The sequence below is a fragment of the Physeter macrocephalus genome, chromosome 14 (assembly GCF_002837175.3).
Source record: "Physeter macrocephalus isolate SW-GA chromosome 14, ASM283717v5, whole genome shotgun sequence".
NCBI lineage: Eukaryota > Metazoa > Chordata > Mammalia > Artiodactyla > Physeteridae > Physeter > Physeter macrocephalus.
Window position 1 is genome coordinate 65011172 of NC_041227.1, and position 20921 is coordinate 65032092.

The 20921-nt window shown below is 41.9% G+C and overlaps 1 protein-coding gene and 1 long non-coding RNA gene across 13 annotated transcripts in view; both read right to left on the reverse strand.

Annotated features, from left to right (window-relative positions):
- ARHGAP17 (Rho GTPase activating protein 17) overlaps positions 1 to 20921 on the reverse strand; it is a 90677-nt gene that overhangs the window by 56811 nt on the left and 12945 nt on the right. The gene's annotated exons all lie outside the window — the stretch shown is intronic.
- On the reverse strand, positions 26 to 20771 carry LOC129392781 (uncharacterized). Its single transcript, XR_008619341.1, has 3 exons — positions 19024 to 20771; positions 10909 to 10970; positions 26 to 231 (listed from the first exon to the last, which is right to left on the reverse strand). It is a non-coding gene; the product is annotated as an uncharacterized lncRNA (long non-coding RNA).

Sequence of the window (20921 nt, forward strand, 5' to 3'; positions counted from 1 at the left end):
TGATGTTGAGCAGCTTTTCATGTGCTTCTTGGCCATCGGTATGTCTTCTTTGGAGAAATGTCTATTTAGGTCTTCTGCCCATTTTTGGATTGGGTTGTTTCTTTCTTTACTATTGAGCTGCATGAGCTGTTTATATATTTTGGAGATCAATCCTTTGTCCGTTGATTCATTTGCGAATATTTTCTCCCATTCTGAGGGTTGTCTTTTTCATTTTGTTTATGATTTCCTTTGCTGTGCAAAAAAAAAAAAGCTTTTAAGTTTCATTAGGTCCCATCTGTTTATTTTTGTTTTTATTTCCATTACTCTAGGATGTGGATCAAAAAAGATCTTGCTTTGATTTATGTCAAAGAGTGTTCTTCCTACGTTTTCCTCTAAGAGTTTTATAGTGTCTGGTCTTACATTTAGGTCTCTAATCCATTTTCAGTTTATTTTTCAGTTATTTTTGTGTAAGGTGTTAGGGAGTGTTCTAATTTCATTCTTTTACATGCAGCTGCCCAGTTTTCCCAACACCACTTATTGAAGAGTCTGTCTTTTCCCATTGTATATCCTTGCCTCTTTTGTCATAGACTAGTTGACCATAGGTGTGTGAGACCCTGCATTTTTAACAAGCCCCTCCCTGCCCAGAATTCCATGGCAGGAGGCCTGTAGACCACACTTTGAGAAAAGACTTCTCTAGAGAAAATTAAACTTCAGTTCTTCAAATGACCATTTCTGAGTTTCACAGCAAACAAGTCTGTCACAAATCCAGAAACGTTATGCAATGAATAACAACAACTGAACCTTCCTTCCTTCAGCTATCTCATCTTTATTTTCAAAAGAAACAAAGTATTTTCACAACTTTCCCTTATCTATGCTTCAGAACTCCTGTGGACTTCAAGGACCTTTCTAGAAGACCCATGTGGCAGCCAACAATCAGCAGAGCATTCTGAGCTTCTGGAGCCTCAGCTGCCAGATCACAATCATTTTTTACAAAGACTTTTTCTCCACAGTCCAAAAAGGCAGCATTGTTGCCATACAATGTTATACCCAGAATCACTACAAAGTGACATTTTGGATTTCTGGTTCAAATAGTGATTTAAACCAAGTCCTTTAACATTCCCTACCAAATTCCCATTGAAATGAACCAGGAAATTTTTAAAGGAAAAAGAAAAAAACTGTTTCAGTTCTGATCATTGAAGGAGGGGGGAAGGAAGAACATCAGTGAACCAGAAAATTTGAAGCCTTTTTATCAGATACACTGCGCAATGGAAGGCTGCATGATCTTGCCCTTGAACCAACACAAGAGAAGGAAAAGCCATTTGGCCAAAAAATGGTGGGATCCCCTAGAATGACCTCAAAACACTGCCAGGCTCAGAGCAGCACTAGACGCAACAAGTATGGTGGCCCACACCCCCAGCCCACACTTGGGTGATGGCACGTCAAGTGAAACCCAGGCATTGGCGCAGAGAATTCCAATACTGGTCGTCACAGCAGTGCCCCAGTTAACTTGGAGATGCCTACAGGAGTGGCTCACTCATTGGTTTCTGCAGGAAACTGGAACCCTGACCTGACTCAAATACCTCCCAGGTCCAGAGGAGCACAGCCTGGAGATGAGGTCGAGGTCCCAGCTTCCAGAAGAGGCCAACTCTCAACTCTATGAACAAGTTCTACAAGCAGCAAGCCAATATATTCCATCCCAGCCCTCGCTTGGCACACGTGGTGCCAGGCATTGCTGAAGCACCAAACGCAGGTAGTCACGCCAGTTAGGGAAGTGGAGCAGGGCCCCAGCTGACTATAAGCTCAAGCAAGCAGCCTCAGAAAGAAGTCTGACAGTTGGCCTAGCAGGGACAGACCTGGCATGAGACCGCCATAGCTTCACCATTACTCCCTCTCAATCAACAGCCTTGCCACTCCTCAAGCAAAGTACCAGCACTGGACTATGTAACTTTCACCTTGTCTTCACTGGCCAGAACCCAAAGATCTGGATAGGGCCCTGGGCACCTCTGACAGCACTCTGAAATCTCCTTCTGTAGGTATGCATATACGCAGAGAAAAGTACCAAGGCCTATTAAAATATTCACAAGTTCAAAAGAATAGATTCAGAGCAAATATGTCCTCTTTTGAAACAAAATTTTTAAAATAGAAGAGGAAAACTTAGTTTCAAAATCCCAATGTGGTACAGATGGCCAGTGGGCACATGAAAAGATGTTCAACATTGCTAACTGTTAGAGAAATGCAAATCAAAACTACAATGAGGTACCACCACACTGGTCAGAATGGCTATCATTAAAAAGTCTGCAAATAACATGCTGGAGAGGGTGTGGAGAAAAGGGACCCCTCCTACACTGTTGGTGGGAATGTAAGTTTCCACTATGGAAAACAGCATGGAGGTTCCTTAAAAACTAAAAACAGAGTTATCGTATGATCCAGCAATCCCACTCCTGGGCATATATTCCAGACAAAATTATAATTCAAAAAGATATATGCATCCCAATATTCACTGCAGCACTATTTACAACAGGCAAGACATGGAAGCAACATAAGTGTCCATCAACAGATGAATAGATAAAGATGTGATATATATAAACAATGGAATATTACTCAGCCATACAAAAGAAAGAAATAATGTCACTTGCAGCAACCTGGATGGACCTAGAGATTATCATACTAAGTGAAGAAAGTCAGACAGAGAAAGACAAATATCATATGATATCACCTATATGTGGAATCTAGAATATGATACAAATGAACTTATTTACAAAACAGAAACAGATTCACAGACATAGAAAACAAACTTATGGTTACCACAGGGGAAGGGGGAAGAAGGAATAAATTAGTAGGAGTTTGGGATTAACAGGTGCAAACTACTATATATAAAATAGATAAACAACAAGGTCCTACTGTATAGGACAGGAAACTACATTCAATATCTTGTAATAAACCATAATGGAAAAGAATATGAAAAAGAATATATATATGTGCATGTGTAACTGAATCACTTTGCTGTACAGCAGAAATTAACACAACACTGTAAATCAGCTATACTTCAATTAAAAATTAATTAATAAGATAAAATAAAATCCCAATGAGGGTGCTTAGCAGGTATGAGTTAGTAACAACTCAGTGGTCCAGGAGAACCAACTTTGTGCATCTTGTCCCAGCTCCTTGTTCAGTGACCTCACACTGGTAACTTGAAATGAAAAAAATCAAATACAATGCAAACAAATGCAAGTAATACAAATCAGGGTTTTTTTGGAGTCAGTTATATGAATATAGCATTGAGACAGCCACAAAGAAAATAAAGCCAATATAAAAAGCAAGAATTAACTTTGGAAAAATCAAAAAGTCCATTGGCAAGATAGTCCTAGTACACTACTATGCTCAACTGCAAATAAAAACTGCAATGAGGTACAGTTTTATTTGTCAATTATACGTCAGTAAAGCTGGGGGAAAATAATCTTTCCTGATTATAGGCAATTTTAAATAATTTCAGTGAAGTAAGTCAGACAGAGAAAGACAAATATCAGGAAAGATTATTTTCCCCCCAGCTTTACTGAAGTATAACTGATAAATAAAACTGTAGGGCTTCCCTGGAGGTGCAGTGGTTGAGAGTCTGCCTGCCGATGCAGGGGACACGGGTTCCTGACCCGGTTCGGGAAGATCCCACATGCCGAGGAGCGGCTGGGCGTGTGAGCCATGGCTGCTGAGCCTGCGCGTCCGGAGCCTGTGCTCCGCAACGGGAGAGGCCACAACAGTGAGAGGCCCGCGTACCGCAAAAAACAAACAAACAAACAAACAAACAAACTGTATATATTTAAAGTATACAGTGTGATGATTTGACTTACATATACATTGTGAAATGACTACCACAATCAGGTTAATGAACACATCCATTACCTTTTTTTTTTTTTTTTTTTTTTTTTTTTTTTGCGGTACGCGGGCCTCTCACTGTTGTGGCCTCTCCCGATGCAGAGCATAAGCTCTGGACGCGCAGGCTCAGCAGCCATGGCTCATGGGCCTAGCCGCTCCGTGGCATGTGGGATCTTCCCGGACCAGGGCATGAACCCGTGTCCCCTGCATCGGCAGGTGGACCCTCAACCACTGCGCCACCAGGGAAGCCCCCATTACCTTTTTTGTTATAGTTGTGAGAATGCTTAAGATCTACTCTCTCAGCAGATGTCAAGTATGTATTATTAACTACAGTCACCATGCTATACATTAGATCCCCAGAATTTATTCATCTTATAACTGAAGGCTTGTACCCTTTGACTACCATCTCCTCATTTCCCTGATTCCCCAGTCCCTGGTAACCACCATTCTACTCTGTTTCCATGAGTTTGACTTTTTTTTTTTTTTTTTTTTTTTAAGATTTCACATATAAGTGAGATCATATAGTATTTGTCTTTCTCTGTCTGGTTTATTTCACTTAGCATAATGTCCTTCATAATGTCATCCATGTGTTACAAATGGCAGGATTTCCTGATTTCCTTCTTTCTCACAGCTGAATAATGTTCCTGTGTGTGTGTGTGTGTGTGTGTGTGTGTGGATACAATTTCTTTATCTATTCATCCATCATTGACAGACACTTAGGTTGTTTCTGTATCTTAGCTACTGTGACTATGCTACAATGACCATGGGAACGCAAATATCTCTTTGAAATACTGATTTCACATCCTTCGGATATATACCCAGAAGTGGGATTGCTGGATCATATGGTAGTTCTATTTTTATTTTTTGAGGAACCTCCATACTGTTTTCCTTAATAGCTGTACCAATTTACACCACCAACAATGTAAAAGGGTTCCAATTACCTGTTGGCCATATGGAAAAGCGTTTTCACTGGATAAATGTCTATTTAGGTCCTTTGACCATTTTTTAATCAGGTTATTTGGTTTTTTTGCTATTGCATTATGTGAGTTTACTATTGAATTATATATATATATTTTGGATATTAACCCCTTAGATATATGGTTTGCAAATGTTTTCTGCCATTCCAATAGATGCCTTTTCATTTTGTAGACTGTTTCCTTAGCTGTGCTGAAGCTTTTTAGTTTGATATAGCCCCACTTGTTTATTTTGCTTTTGTTGTCAGTGTTTTGAGTGCCATATATATGAAATTATTGCCAAGACCAATATCAAGGAGTTTTTCCCCTATTTTCTTCTAGGACCTTTATGGTTTCAGGTCTTATATTTAAGTCTTTAATCCATTTCAAGTTAACTTTTGTGAGTGGTATAGGTAGGAGCCCAGTTTCATTCTTTTGCATATGTACAGTGATTTTTCCCAACACCATTTCAAATAGACTATCCTTTCCCTATTGTGTATTCCTGATGCCCTTGTCAAAGATTAATTGACCATATATGTGTGGGTTTATTTCTGGGCTCTCTATTCTGTTCCATTGGCCTATGTGTCTGTTTTTATCCCAGTGTCATACTGCTTTGATTATTGTAGCTTCATAATATAGTTTGAAATCAGGACGTGTGATGCCTTCAGCTTTGTTCTTACTCAGTATTGCTTTAGCTATTTAGGGGTCTTTTGTGGTCCCATATGAATTTGAGGCCTGTTTTTTCTATTTCTGTGAAAAATGCCATTGGAATTTTGATGTGACTATACTGAATCTATAGATTGAGTAGTATGGACATTTTAACAATACTAATTCTTCCAATCCATGAATATGGGATATCTAGGAAAGATTACTTTTAAGTTACAAATCACGATTGTGTAATGTAATATACAAATTGGGGTAGCTCCTTCACACAAAAATTCCCCCAGTGGCCTGTGTTATCCCCATCTTAATTTTAGGGGACCATCAATGTCCCCACCTCCCCCAATATGCGGTCCAAATGACCTGACTTCCCTCATCACTGTGACTGGTCCAAGGCTCAGCCCTTTCCATGCTGAAGTTTTGGAACATTCATCTTTACCAGAGATGTGGAATTTTTACCTAAGGAAAGTTCAGCAATTAGCATTCAGGATACCAGCCAAGGTCCCCATTTAAAAGCCATTTACCTAAGCCAAAGAAACTTGGTTTTACTGAGCTTGAACTTATCAAGACAAAGTGATCCAATCGTAAAAATAATACTTACTAAACTGGATTGTTTTCAATCAAACATTTGGCTACACAGACCTAAACTTTTTGCATATGGGTTTTTTTTCTGCTTTGTCAGAGCTTGCTTTGTGTCCAATGTTCCATGCTTGAAAACACACTTGATGTTTCCTGTCTGTAACTGGAAAAACAATACAAAGCAGGAAGGCACTTCCCACTCGCCATTTTACTCTGGGGGTTGTTTTTTCCTATGCAAGTTGCTGTGCAATTTCACTAGTCATTCAAGCAAGGCTTACATCAGGCAGGATTTTTAATTTATTTATCACTTTCTGGTAAAGTGTAAGATTTTTTCCTCCTAATTTCCAAAGGCTAAAAGCAGCAGTGCTGTGCGGGTCGTGATGTGTTTGTTCACCTTTTCCAGGAATGCTCAAATGAGGAGACAGGATCAAAGGAAAATTTCCAATTGGGCCTGACAATTTCCATCCCTAACTGTGGACTGATTTCTGGAGGAGTTTCTGCCGTCACGACACTCAATGCCAGACGCCACTATCGTGAACTGCCATTCTGCTTCCCAGGGCACAGACATCTGTTTAAAGCATGTACCATGGAAGCCATGGAAATAAACGCTCAAGTCCACATCTTCAACGCACTCTGTGGTCTTCCAAGCACTGAGCATTCCTGACCTCATCCCTGCTCAACAGAGCTCCCTGGGGGCAGGGACCAGGTCTATCTTAGCATCACCCCTCCCCCAGTACCTAGCTTAGCCCCTGCCTGCCACATAGTAGGCGCTTAGTAAATATACACTGAATGAACGAATGACAAAGTAAATGGCTGTCACTATGACAGAGAAAGGTTTGAAAACAAGAATTTTCTAGATTTCAAAAGAGATAGCAAGGAAAAAACTCAGTAACACTAAGGCAGAAAAGCAGCCATATATTATAAATACAGATTTGCCTTCCACCGTAAAATCCACAATGACTACAATTAAAACGTGATATTGTCTTCCAAAATTCATCTTTATTTCATTAAAAAAACACAAGAAGTAAACCACCTCTATGACCAGGGGTCAGTAAACTATGGCCTGCTGGTCAAATCCAGTTCATTGCCTATTTTTGTTTAGCCAGCAAGCTAAGAGAGTTTTATTTTTAAATGGTTGAAAGAAATCAAAATAGATAAATAATATTTTGTCACATGTAAAAATTATATGAAATTCAGGTTTCAATGCACACAAGCCAAGTTTTCTTAGGGCCCGGCCAGGCTGATGTGTTGATGTATTATCTATGGCTGTTTTCACTACAGCAGAGAAGTTGAATTGTTGCAACAGAGACCGTGTGGTCTGCAGAGCTCAAAATACCAGCTGCTCATTTACAGGAAAAGTTTGCCGACCCGGGGGTCTGTAGCAGTGACGCTCACAGCATGTGGTGCAAACCACGCCAGCAGGCTTTTGAGAATCTCTTTGAGAACTGGTGTGTGAGGCTGGTCTGGAGGTGTATTTTCTCTGCCTCGTGTTTGAGAAGCAGCTGCTAAAATGAATGGGGGTGGCTGGCTCAGACAGTATCGTTCAAACGTGGAGGCAGAGCCCAGCGCTGGTGATGCTGGTGACAGAGAAAAGTCAGAAATTATGTTTCTGATCCGCCTACCCGCTTCCACCCACCCACGTCCCCCCCAAACACATATTATAACGATTGTTTTCTTCCTGATTCCTACTTATAAACATATTTCAGGACAAGATGTAAATAAATACAATTGTCTGTGTCAGTCATCACACACTTTTTCTGGAAAGACTAAATAATAAATAATTTAGGCTTGCAGGCCATATGGTCTCTGCTGCAATTACTCAGCTCTGCCATGTAGCACAAAAGCAGCCAGGGACAACATAAAAATGAATGAACCTGGGTGGGTTCCAATAAACTTTATTTATGGACACTGAAATTCTAATTCACATGATTTTCATATGTCAGGAAATATTATTCTTCTTTTGATTTCTTTTCAACCATTTAAAAATGCAAAAACCATTCTGAGCCTACTGCAGCTGGATTTGGGCCACAGGCTACAGTTTGCTGACCTCTGATCCATTTACAAGTGAAATATGGTTTCCCATGAAACTCCAATCCTTTTTAATCACTTACAAATTCTTCTGACTTTGAAGGGGGATTTCTGCACTTTCCCAACATATATTTCAGACATTGGCTTTTCAGGACTCCAAAAGATTATTCCTCTTCAATCCCTTCAGCCACCCTGGGGGCTCATCTTTCTACCCCTCAGTACACGCTCTACCCAGGGATGCAAATTAGTGGTCCAGGAGCCAGTACTATCATCCAATATCGAGGGCTTCCAATGCCTCCAAGATCCAGTGCTGCTGTTTTTTAATTTACAAATTCACACAAGAGACCATAGTTTTGTTGGTTTTTCACTTATACATTCGCTTTGATATACCAATTAAAGTGAAAAAAAAAGAAATGGGACTTGGAGAGAATTTTTAATAAACTGATTTTAAATTCTGGTTATCTGCAAATACCTAAATGCATCTTTGATGAGTAAGATAAACTCTGATCAATCTTTTGAGGATTCTCAATATCGTACATGGGGCAACAACACCGCATGGCACTGCATGCACTGGAATTTGCATTTTCAGAGAAATTACAGCGGCCAGACCCACAGCTAAGTGGTCTATTTCATTCCGCTGGGAACCAGATTTTGTGCAACACTGTCATCTCCTGTTACAAGTGTTTACAAAATCCCCTTGAGCCTTTGCTCAGAGTTTGGATTCACTCATCTGATTTCACAGTGAGCCAGGGGACTACTGAGTGAGTTTTTCCTGTTTTATCTCATTAGATTAGCTGTCTTCTTAAGTTTCTGGGAAGGAAGTGCAAATCTACTTAATTGGATTTTAAAAATAAAGGACCCTCTGACACTTTATAAATGAATCGATTTGCTACACATTCCACAAAGTAATTTTAAAAGCCTTAAAAGAGCATTTACAGAACTCTAAAGGGATAGTATGGGAAAATAAAAAATCTCCAAACATAACACTGAAAAGAAATAGGACATTTATCAGAGGGAAAATGATCAAGTAGCAAGTAGTCTGGTAACAGTATGGGCGACCATGTCTCAGAGTTCTATACCTTATTTCCCCAAATGATGGAATTTTACCCATATATTTACAGCTGCTCTAAGTAATATTTATTGTTTACTTTAAATAACAATAACAAACCCTATCAATCTTAACTGAATCTCCGTAATATTATTTGAATTCCAATCAATGACTAAGATGAATTGTTATATTTTAAAATAAATTGAATTGAGTTTATCATTTTCCTACACCCATAAGCTTATCCCACAGCTTTTTGTTTGGTCAGTTGGCTTTCTTCCCCTCTGGCACACGGAATGGAATCTATTTGCTATCCCTGCTGTAACCATGTGCTAAGTCTAAAAGCTCCACTGAGGACTCCTGCTTATGGCAAAGTCAGAAAGAAAGTTCACGGCCACCAGCACATTGTGCGACTCCCCTCAGCGGTCAGACATCCCAGTCCCTCCCTCCCAGGCCTGCTCAAGTCATTTACAGTACTTGCTTGTGCCTGCAGGCAGCTAAGTTTGACATCACAAAGCTTTCTCAAACAGGCAAAAATAGTGAGAAATAATTCGCAAAGCACTGTAACGTGGATAGTGCATGTGGAGCTGAGACCTCCAGGGGGTGGGGGGGTGGAGTACGGGGTCGGGGGGTGTCCTGTTCACCGCCAGGTGAGGCAAAAGGCCATCAGGAGCTGAGAAGCCGTGCAAAAAAGCTAAATTGAGAGTGCCAAAGGCAAAGCCACACAAAGTCAAAGGCTTGGCTCCAACTCAGGGCCAGGGCCGCTGGCGGGGAGGCACTCCACATCTGAAGACAGGTTGTGCAGGCTTCCTTCCAAAGGCTTCTTCCTACGTCAGCACATTTGGACTTTGAAAAGCATGTTCCCATAGAAAGCAGGTTATAAATGATCATTACGTTCTCAGTCCCGCTTAGAGGGACTCACTTCGCTTACAGCTAAACTAAATGACAGCCCTCGTGGGTAGGCGTCAGCTGAACCCAGGGAACAGTAGTAAAAAACTAGGAGGTAACAGTGGTTCTCAACCATGGCTGCATTACAATCCTGGGGGCTTTCAAAATAATGCAGGTGATTCCGTCTATACGAAACGACCAGAAAAAGCAAATCTATGGAGGCAGAAAGAAGACGAGTAGTCAGCCAAGAGGAAGGGTGGGAACACGGATTAGCCAGAAAGGGGTACGAGAGGGATCTTACTGGGTGATGCCACTGTTCTAAAATCAGACTGTGGTGATGGTTACCCGACTCTGGAAATTGGCTAAAAAAATCATTAAATTGTACACTTAAAATGGGTGAATTTTATGATATAGAAAGTTGTTAACAGCTCAATGAAGTTGTTAAAAAAAAGAATAACAGCTGGGCCCCAACCCAGAAGGGCTGAATCAGAACTTCTGGGGGTGGGACCTGGCTTTTTTTGTTTTAAAGCTCCTCAGGCTACTCCAAAGTGCAGCCAGGGCTGAGAACCCCTGCATTAGAGGGTCAGAGTACCAGGAGCTGTGGGTGGCAGAGTAAGTACCAGGACACGGTAGAGAGAGGGTCCAGCAGTAAATGGCAGGCAGTAGAGAGAGCCTGCGGTGTCACTGCGTAACAGGCCAGAGACGTCCTCCTTCTAGGTCAAGACCGCCCAGGATGTGGCCCGACAGGCATGACTCACAACTGACTTTACCCTCTTGCCTTCTCGGGCAGAGTAAGCTGAGGGATAAGAAGCTAATGGATAGCAGATTCTAAGTTTCATTTTAGGCAAAGGATGAGGAGACAGACATGATAGGAGCTGAGAGTCAGGGCTCTGGACTCAGACAGACCTGACTTTGAATCCCAGTGCTGTCGCCTGGCAAGCAGCCAACAGGAGGCTCCACTTCCTCCACTGTAAAAAAATGGGAATAATAATAACAGTAATACCACCACTTTAGTGGTTATACAGTAACACCATTTATGCCATTTAACTTATTTCTCTCATAAACCTCGTCCCTGGCACCTAGTGAGGGTTCACGGAGTGTTAGCCCTTCTGAGAATTACAGCAAATAACAACCACCTGCAGATAAATCCAGAGCAGTAAGTCTTATCTAAGAAAAACCCTTCTGCAGTCATCAAGCTATTGTAGCTTCTCCTGGAAGAAGTCATGGCTGAGCCCAGACCACACAAAGACAAAAAGCTATGTCACACTTATACAGCAGGAGCAGGGCAGGCTTGTCAATTAAAACAAAGGGTTGGTTGTGATAATGCTGTGTGGGCTGGAAGCACCAAAAAGAAGCACAGGCACACAGTACACAGAAACTTAGAGACCAAATATGTGGTGAGTTAGCAAAACCCTTCAGCAAAGGATCAACGTCTTAAGCTCCTGAGCCTCACAACAGACGGTAATGAGGCTGTAAAAATGCCAGCACTGGTGGCTCTCAGGTGCATGTTCACAGAGGGGCCAAACAACTCTCTAGAGAGAAACCACCCGAGAATGGACGTGCTACAAGATATTTTAGGTCTTCATTCATTCAGCCCGTGTTCATGGAGCACTCTCTAAACGTCAAGAACTGGGGAGGAAAAAAAAGGAGAGAAATGAACCACAGTCTTCACCCCTGGGGAGCTGATGGGAAAGACAGAAACGTAAACACGTTTGTTCAGAGTTGTGGGAGCACAGAGAGAAGAGTAATGGATTGCGTGGCCGGGAGAGGCTTCACAGGGAAGCCGTCCAAGCAGATCTCAGATAAGACAGAGCATACAGTGAGCGTGGGGGAAAGCGGTGGAGACGGTCCTGCACTAGGGCACAGAGCACGGGGTGAGGGGACCTGGCTGAACCAAAGGCTTTGCCTGCTAAGGAGGTAGGGGGCAATGGGGAGCCACTGATGGTTTCTCAGCAATGGAGTGGCCAGGCGAAACCCAGATTTGAATTTTAGAACAACAACTCTGATAGCAGGGTGCAGAATGGAGGTAGGAAGAACACCTGGAGGGCCTCTGCAGTTATCCAGGAGACGGACAAGAACACAGATTCCCAGCCCTCACAGTCCTATCCTGGCCAAAGACATGCTGCTATTTTAACAGAAATAGTAGGGCACAATCACTGACTATCAACTAACGACACGAAAAACACTTTTTAAAGTTCAAGAAAAATTTATAAACTATGGAGCTCTCTCTGGTCAAGAAATAAATCAAACACAGAAACTAAAATTCATGGATCATAACCAACTTACATCACCAGATTTCCAAAACTAAATTAAATTAAAAATTAAGTAAGACTTTGCATTTATTTCTTCTTTTTTTTAAAAAAAATGAAAGCACTTTCACATGTATTATTTCATTTTCTTATATTACATGTACCTTATAGGGCAATTTTTATTATCCCTATTTCACGGATGTGGAAACTGAGGCAAACATCCATTAAATAAATTACACAATGAAACAAAAGTCTTTGGACCCTCAGAAGAGAGCAGTTTCAAGATCATTAACCAAAGTTGAGTCACTCTGAATTAATTTTCATGCTAGATGCTGGCCCTAGCTGCACCACAAACTAACCAAATGATCCTAAAAACACACTCTTGACCTTCCTGTATCTCACTTTATTTATATTTGCATCAACAATCTCCCACAATTTTTAAAAGACCACAATAAAACAGCAAATGAGAGAATATTTTGAAACCTTCAAAACTGTGCTTTGCAAATAGAGGACTGCCTCTCTATAAACAACAATCAATTTTTTTTAAGGCATATAATACTGAGAATTGGGATAAGTGTGGACCCTCTAGGTTTCTACAAGGAATACACATCACAGATGTAGCCCAGAAAGTTCCATGATTAGCGTGGTGCACAAAATGAAGGGAAAAAACATTCACCTGGAAAACTGGGGTGAAGCTGCTTTTGAGGGATGACAGATAGATTCTGGGTGGAGAACACCATCAATCTTCACTTGCCCTTTTCTGAAGGTCAAAGGCAAGAGTGTTCCAACACTACAGCTTGATGGATGAAAGGATGCTGTGGATGACTCAAAATTAAAAATGGATTTTTTCAAATGAGGCTTTTACTCAAAAGGCTTTTACTGAAATGAAATGTTAACTGAGTGGAGCTTGCAGCCCATCACTGAGTTCAACTGCAGATTGCCGTCATGCATACTTTGCCACTAACCTTTCCATGTGGTTAGTCACTGAAGAAATATTTGTTGGGTTCCCTTCCATGAGCCATTATGAGTAAGAGATACGGCCCCTGCCCTGACAAGCTCGAGGACTATCGAGGAAAATAAACGATTACCTCCAGTGCAGTGAATGCTCTGACGGGGGAGCACAGGGCACTCCGAGAGGGGTGGTTGTCTGTCATCGTCACCACAGTTAACATTTATTGAGCTTGTACCATGGGCTTAGCACTGTTCTAGGTGCTTTTAAGAATTAATGCCTTAAAGGGACTTCCCTGGTGGTCCAGTGGTTAGGACTCCGTGCTTCCACTGCAGGGGGCACGGGTTCCCTGGTCAGGGAACTAAGATGCCTCATGCCACACAGCACAGCCAAAAAAAAAAAAAAAAAAAAAGAGAGAGAATGAATTAATTCCTTAAAAGTACAACAATAACTCTGTGGGGTAAGTAGTATCATCTCCATGTTACAGATGAGGCAACTGAGGAACAGAGAAGTGATTTGCCCAAGGTTTCATAGCTAGGCTCTGAATCTGGGCAATTTCCTTCCAGAGATCCTGTTCTTAACGTCTGTTTCCAGGCGCTTTACATGTATTAACTCATTTAATCCTCGAGATAATGATGAGATCAATACTATGATTATATACATCTTACAGATGAGAAGCCTAGGAACAGAGAAGTTAATTAACTTGCCAATGGTTACAGAGCAAAAGTTTTCTGAAACTTAGCAATGGCTTTTGAGGTCTAATAGATGAATTGGAGTTCGAAGCACAGGTGTTAGATAGAGAAGAGGACATTAAGGCAGTGAGGACCAAGGTTAAGAGAGAGGGGATGAGAGCAATGGACACAAGGTGATAGAGCTGGGGGAGAGCCCACATTAGTTCAGGTGCAGGGGCCTGCTGAAGTCCGAGGGCAAAGCAGGAGAACCAGAGAAACCTTCCGGTACTCTGGGCCTCACACAGAGTGGGAGGTGGTGGCAGTCCACCTCTCAGGGAGGCAGCGGGAGAGCTGGCACATTCCCCCTGAAGCCATCCAAGGCACAGGTATGCAGAGCCTGCTCAAGGGCAGGGGAAAGCAGAGAAACCTGCAGGACTTTGGGCCATAACATGAGTATCAGGCAGTGGTCCTCAACCACAGGGAGGGGCAGGAGAGCTGAGAAAAGCTCTCTTGATGCAGGCACACAAGTCCTACTAAACTTGGGGATAAGCAAGAAAATTGAGCTAAACAAGCTCTGCCAGAGGGAAAATTTTCATCCCACCTTCAAATAAGTTGAAGTCAGTGGTGAACTGAGTGTATCAAAAGCAACAACAAAGCCTGGAGTCACACAGCAACAGACTAGAATGACTTGAGTCCTCATACGAATGGCCTGACAGAAGAGGCACACGCTCTCAGTTTCCACACATATCTGGCATTCAATCAAAACTTACCACAGGAAAGAAACAAAGCATGCATTATCAAGATGGAATACAGTCAACAGAACTAGATCCAAAGATAGCCAAGATGTTGGAATTATCTTGCAGGGACTTTAGAACAACTATGATAAATACATTAAAGGAGCTAGTGGAAAAGATGGACAGAATGCATGAGTAGATGAGGGATTTCAGCAGAGACCTGGAAATTGAAACAAAATATCCAAGCTAAGATACAAAGTATCTGAGATCTATGGGACAATATCAATCTTTCACATATGTAATTAGAGTGCTTGAGGGAAAAAAGAAAGAACGTAGGACAGAAGAAATACTGAACAAACAATGGCTGAGAAGTTTCCGAATTTACTGAACTATATCAAATCACTGATCCAAGCTCAGAGAACTCTAAGCAGTATAAACACAAAGAAAAACACACCTAAAAAGATCAAGGTCGCCAAGGTTCATTGCGGCACTATTTACAATAGCCAGGTCATGGAAGCAACCTAAATGCCCATCGACAGACGAACAGATAAAGAAGATGTGGTACATACATACAATGGACTATTATTCAGTCATAAAAAGGAACGAAATTGGGTCATTTGTAGAGACGTGGATGGACCTAGAGACTGTCATACAGAGTGAAGTCAGAAAGAGAAAAACAAATATTGTATATTAACACATATATGTGGAATCTAGAAAATAGTACAGATGAACTGGTTTGCAAGGCAGAGATAGAAACAGAGATGTACAGAACAAACGTATGGACACCAAGGGGAAAGCGGGGGGCGGGGGTGGTGGAATGAATTGGGAGATTGGGATTGACATATATACAATAATATGTATAAAACAGATAACTAATGAAAACCTGCTGTATAGCACAGGGAACTCCACTTCGCTTGCTGTACAGTAGAAACACAACATTGTAAAACAACTATACGCCAATAAAAAGTTAAAAGAAAAAGAGAGAGAGAGAGAGAGAAGGGACAAGAGTGAGAGGCTTTCAAATCTAAAAAAAAAAAAAAGCACAGCACTTCACAAACAGGGAAGCAACAGTAAGAATGATGGCTGACTTGTCATCGGAAACACTAGAACCAGATGACAATGGAATAACATCTTTAAAGTGGTAAGAGAAAAAACAGTTAACCAACGATTCTACATCAAATGAAAATATTCCTCAAAGATGAAGGCAAAATAGACATTTTTAGAGATACAAAGGTTAAAAAGATTTCATCTTCTGAAGACCTCACTACAGTACTGCGGTGAAGAGGACAGGGGGAGATGGAGAGAACTTAGGCACAAGACATCTCTGCTGATCCAGTTTGGGGTGCGGAAAGCTCTGAGCTCTTCCTTCCCATGCCAACTCTGATTAGTCATGGCTGCCTGCAGCCACAGTCAGAGAGGCACCGTGAGGCTGCACCCAAACTCCCTGGGAAAGAAAACCAGACAGACTGACAATGACAGAGTGGCAGAGAGATTCTAACTGGAGATTTTTGCCCCAGGCTAAATGTCAAACTTAATGTCACACCCTAGTTTCACCGTGCAGGCAGATTAAGCACAGGGAAATGTGAGAGATTTCATCTACTTTCTAGTAAAGTATTAGGATAGTCTAACATAAAGAAGACTGCCAGTTTTCAGCTTTCAGCTTTTAACTTCTTATGTCTCTGAGGTCTTGGGAGATAAAGTAAAAGTTTTTGCTTCAAGTGTGCTAGGCAATTTAGAGTTAATGATTTCTCAACCTTGGCACCACTGACATTTTGGTCCAGATAACTCCTTCTTGCTGGGGGTTCTGTCCTGGGCATTGTGGAAAGTTAACAGTGGCCCTGGCTCCTACAGCTTAGAAGCCAGTGGCATTGCATCCCACTTATCCCAGTGGTGACAACCAAGTAACCATTTGGTATACTGCCATATGTCGGGGTGGTGGGGGGCAAAACTGCCCCCAGTTAAGAACCATTTGGTTAATGGAAAGAATCTTCATGGTTGTCAGAAAGGCAAAAAGGTGGCAGGCTTTCTGTGTGAAGATCTATATAATTTATTCATATTAATGGGACGGAAGTTTGAAGGAAGAGGAAGGATGCTCGTCCAATTCTGTAATGACCTAGTAAATAACTCTTTTTTGTTTCATTAGTGCTCTCCCTGTTGATGTAAATTTGGGGGAGTCCTGTGTCCCGGAAAATGAAAGAACATAGAAACTTGCTTTACTTCTTTTCTAAAGACTATTTCTTTAGTCCCTTGAGGCTTTTTTTTTTTTTTTTTTTTTTTGTGGTACGCAGGCCTCTCACTGTTGTGGCCTCTCCCGTTGCGGAGCACAGGCTCTGGACGCACAGGCTCAGCGGCCATGGCTCACAGGCCCAGCCGCTCCGTGGCATGTGGGATCGTCCCGGACCAGGGCAGGAACCCGCTTCCCCTGCATCGGCAGGCGGATTCTCAACCACTGCGCCACCAGGGAAGCCCCCCTTGAGGATTTTTATGAATTGGTGACAGTAGTATATTTTTTAACTTCCAAGAACTCTGTATCTTTCTGCTAGTAGTCTTTTTTTTTTTTAAGTGGATACAATATCTTTTCTGAGGATTTTTTTTTTTTACATACTATTGCCCTGCCTTGGACAACGAATGAACAAATAAAACTGCACTTGCTTTAGTCATCTGTAGAGCTACTTACTACTCAATAAGTCACATGGGACTTTTTCTGAATGGCTTTCAGTGCCTTCTTTTTTAATTTCCAAAAAATTTAAAAAAAAACTCTTCTAACATTTCAGTGGATTTTAATGGGAGAGAAGAAATAAGTAACATGTTCAGCCAATCGTCTTAAACTAAACTGTCTCCCGTAATGTCTTAAGTTCCTCTCCTCAGCAGAGAATTTCCCTCCCATGGATAATTTCAGGAACCCACTAGTGGAGACGATCGTTCAATCCATTGTCTGTCACATGTTATTACGACAGTTGTGTCCCTAAGAGTTTATAAGAATTCCCAATTACAAAATCAGTGGATAAAAAGGCAGAGGGGGAGCAGTCGGAATGGAGAATTTTAAACACGCATAGGAATTTCTACGGCATTACTGGACAAGTGTGACATCTCATCATATCTGGATATCATTCAAACAGGAAGCTGGTCTTTTCTTATCACCACAAATGCTCTTATTAGTGAGACCATCTCATACATGCATATCTCCTCTGCCACCTACAATTCTGAAAGTAGAACAGAAAAATGTGCATAAAATTGTGAGTCCAGAAGGTACCCCCCGGCCCCGGCCCTTGTGCGTGGATGAGGTGGTTTAGGGTGACAGCCTGGACCAAGTTTGCTGGGGCTCAAAGCCCTCTCCACCCTGGGCTTCCCTGGTGGCACAGTGGTTGGGAATCCGCCTGCCAATGCAGGGGACATGGGTTCGAGCCCTGGTCCAGGAGGATCCCACGTGCCACGGAGCAACTAAGTCCGTGCGCCATAACTACTGAGCCTGAGCTCTAGAGCCCATGAGCCACAACTACTGAGCCCACACACCTAGAGCCCGTGCTCCATAGTAAGAGAAGCCACTGCAATGAGAAGCCCACGCACCGCAGCGAAGAGTAGCCCCTGCTCGCCGCAACCAGAGAAAGCCCACACGCAGCAACAAAGACCCAACGCAGCCAAAAATAAAAATAAATTTAAAAATAAATAAATAAAATAAATAAATAAATAAAATTTATTAAAAAAAAATAAAAGCCCTCTCCACCATCTAAAAGTTGTGTAACTATGAGGTTACTTCACATCTCTGGGCCTCTATTTCCTCAACTGTAAAAATGGAGATACTGAGTTTCTAACTTGGAGGCTTGAAAGGATTGAAAGAGATAATATATGCACGGTGCTCATTCCTAGAAAGCCCCCCAAATGGTTTCTGTTGTTGTTTTGTCATAGGTAGTTAAGAGTATAGACTCTGGAGACAGACTTGCTAGCCCTGTGACCTCAGACCTCAGACAAGTTATTGAATCTCTCTGTGCCTCTGTTTTCTCACCTGTTAAAGGGAATAATACAGTACTAATTGTGCTCGGTATTAAATGAGCTGGTATATGACTAGCACTTGAAACAGTGCCCAGCATACAGTAAGCATCCAGATAAATGCAAGCTGTCATTATTATAATGATTTTTCTTTGGAAGGATCTTTCTGGCAAACACGTGGAACACGCCTGAGGGAGAAGACATACTGGAGGGTGAGGAGAACATTAAGAGACCCAAATACATGAGATCCAAGTGAGGAAAGAGGGGGGTCTGGCCACCAAGTGAGAAAGCAGTGGGCAAGCAGAGGGGACGGCGAGCTTTTACAGAGGTACAGTGACAAGGACTTGGTGACATGGTGTGGGTAGGAAGCAAGAAGGAATGATCGCCAGGTTTCTATCTTGAGTGACTGGCTGGATAATAAAGCTCTTCACCTAGAAAAGAGATTTGGGAGGATCTGAAGGTCAGGTGAATTGGGGCAGCTCCAGAAATGCTGAGTTTAACGGATCTGTTGAATGTTCAGGTGGAACCGTCCTTTGTGTTTTTTGATGTATGGTTCTGAAGCACAGAAGAGGCGTCTGGATGGGAAATTCAGAGCATCCTGTAAAGAGAAGCAGCAAACATGGATTTGGGGGAGTTCATTTGGAATGCAGATCCTGCAGAGAAGATGGAGGCTGAGGACAGAAGACTTGTGAACACAGTGGAAGAGGAGCCAAAGCAGGGAACAGAAGAGGAGTCCCCTGGGAGGGCAGAGAAGAAGCTGGCAGTGAAGAAAGGTAGAGTGACTGGTTAAAAATGCAAACAGTGGCAGAGAGGACAGGAAAGTAGGAGGAGAACGGTTACTGGAAGCCAAGATGCAGGGCGGAGGTGGGAGAGGCAGAGGCAAAGCTTTCTCAGAAAAACCTGAGCACAGTTAGCAGCTGAGAAGAAAGAGCCAGTGGAGAGAGTGAGGCTGAAAATGCAGAGCAGACAGAGGAAGACCAGTGTGAAGGAAAGCCCCCTGGAAGGAGACAGAGGGGAAGCAAGGATGAGCACGAAGATGATATGCTTGAGCATCAGGGGCCGAGAACTGGGGGCAGCATCCAGTTTTCTCTCGAAATTAGGAGGCATGTCATCTGAGGAGAGTGGGTGTGTCTGGAGCAGGGTGGAGTAGGTTTGAGAAAAGTAAAAGTCAGGCGAAGGCACTTTGGAAAATGGTATGGGAAACTCAGCCAAGGATTGGAATGCAGTATTAAAAGCCCAGCTGAGCTTGGAGGCCATAAACTTTTGGCAGCCCTAACTTGCATAATTGGATGATCTTTCTAGGTCACACCCTGCATCCCAGGTATCAGAGTGAAGACGCCAAGAAGATAAAGGAGTCAGGCTCATATTCTGCAGAACAGGTGAAAAGAAAAGGCCAGCTGGACAGAGTTCTGAAAGTGATGTCATAGAGAGGCTTTACGGACTTAGGTCGGAGGAGGAAGGGGACTTCATACAGGGCAGGAGGAACTGGATGGGAGAGAAATCTGAGAGTAAAAGACTGCAGTCAGGTGGTGGACAGAGAATTAGGGCTAAGACTTTTGAAGTGGTTCCTTTTTTTTTTAAATCTTTATTTTATATTGGACTATAGTTGACTTACAATGTTGTGTCAGTTTCAGGTGTACCAGCAGTGATTATACATATACGTATATCTATTCTTTTTCAAATTCTTTCCCCATTTGGTTATTACAGAATATTGAGCAGAGTTCCCTGTGCTATACAGTAGGTCCTTGTTGCTTATCTATTTTAAATATAGTACTGTGTATATGTCAATCCCAGACTCCCAGTTTATCCCTCCTCCCCGACATTGAAGTGGGTCTTAAAACACAATGGCAAATTTCTTTCTGGAAAAGAAAGCCACTTTGCATTTCCACCAGCAATGCATGACACAGGCTTCCTCACCTCTACCAAGGCAGGAACACAGCATTAGTTTCAACTTTGCCAATTTGGTAAATAAAAAATGGAGTCTCGAAGCTTTGTGCTTCTTTGATTCCTTGTAATTTTAAAAAGAGTCACATATTTACTGGTCATCTGTATTTTACCTGTGACTTTCTGTTCATGGTATTTGCTTATGACAGAAGAGTTCTTTAAAGTGATTGATAAGAAAGCTTTATACATTAAGGACATTAACCCTCTGTTGTGGCTGCTCTCAATTTTTTCCAGTTAATCATTTGTCATAATTTTAATTACGATCTATGACAGACAGAATTTTTGTTATTATGTGGTTAAATCTATAGGTTATCTTTTATTGTTCATTCTCTGCATTTGTAAGCCAGAGCATGAAGTAATTTCCATATTTCCTTGTATTTATTTT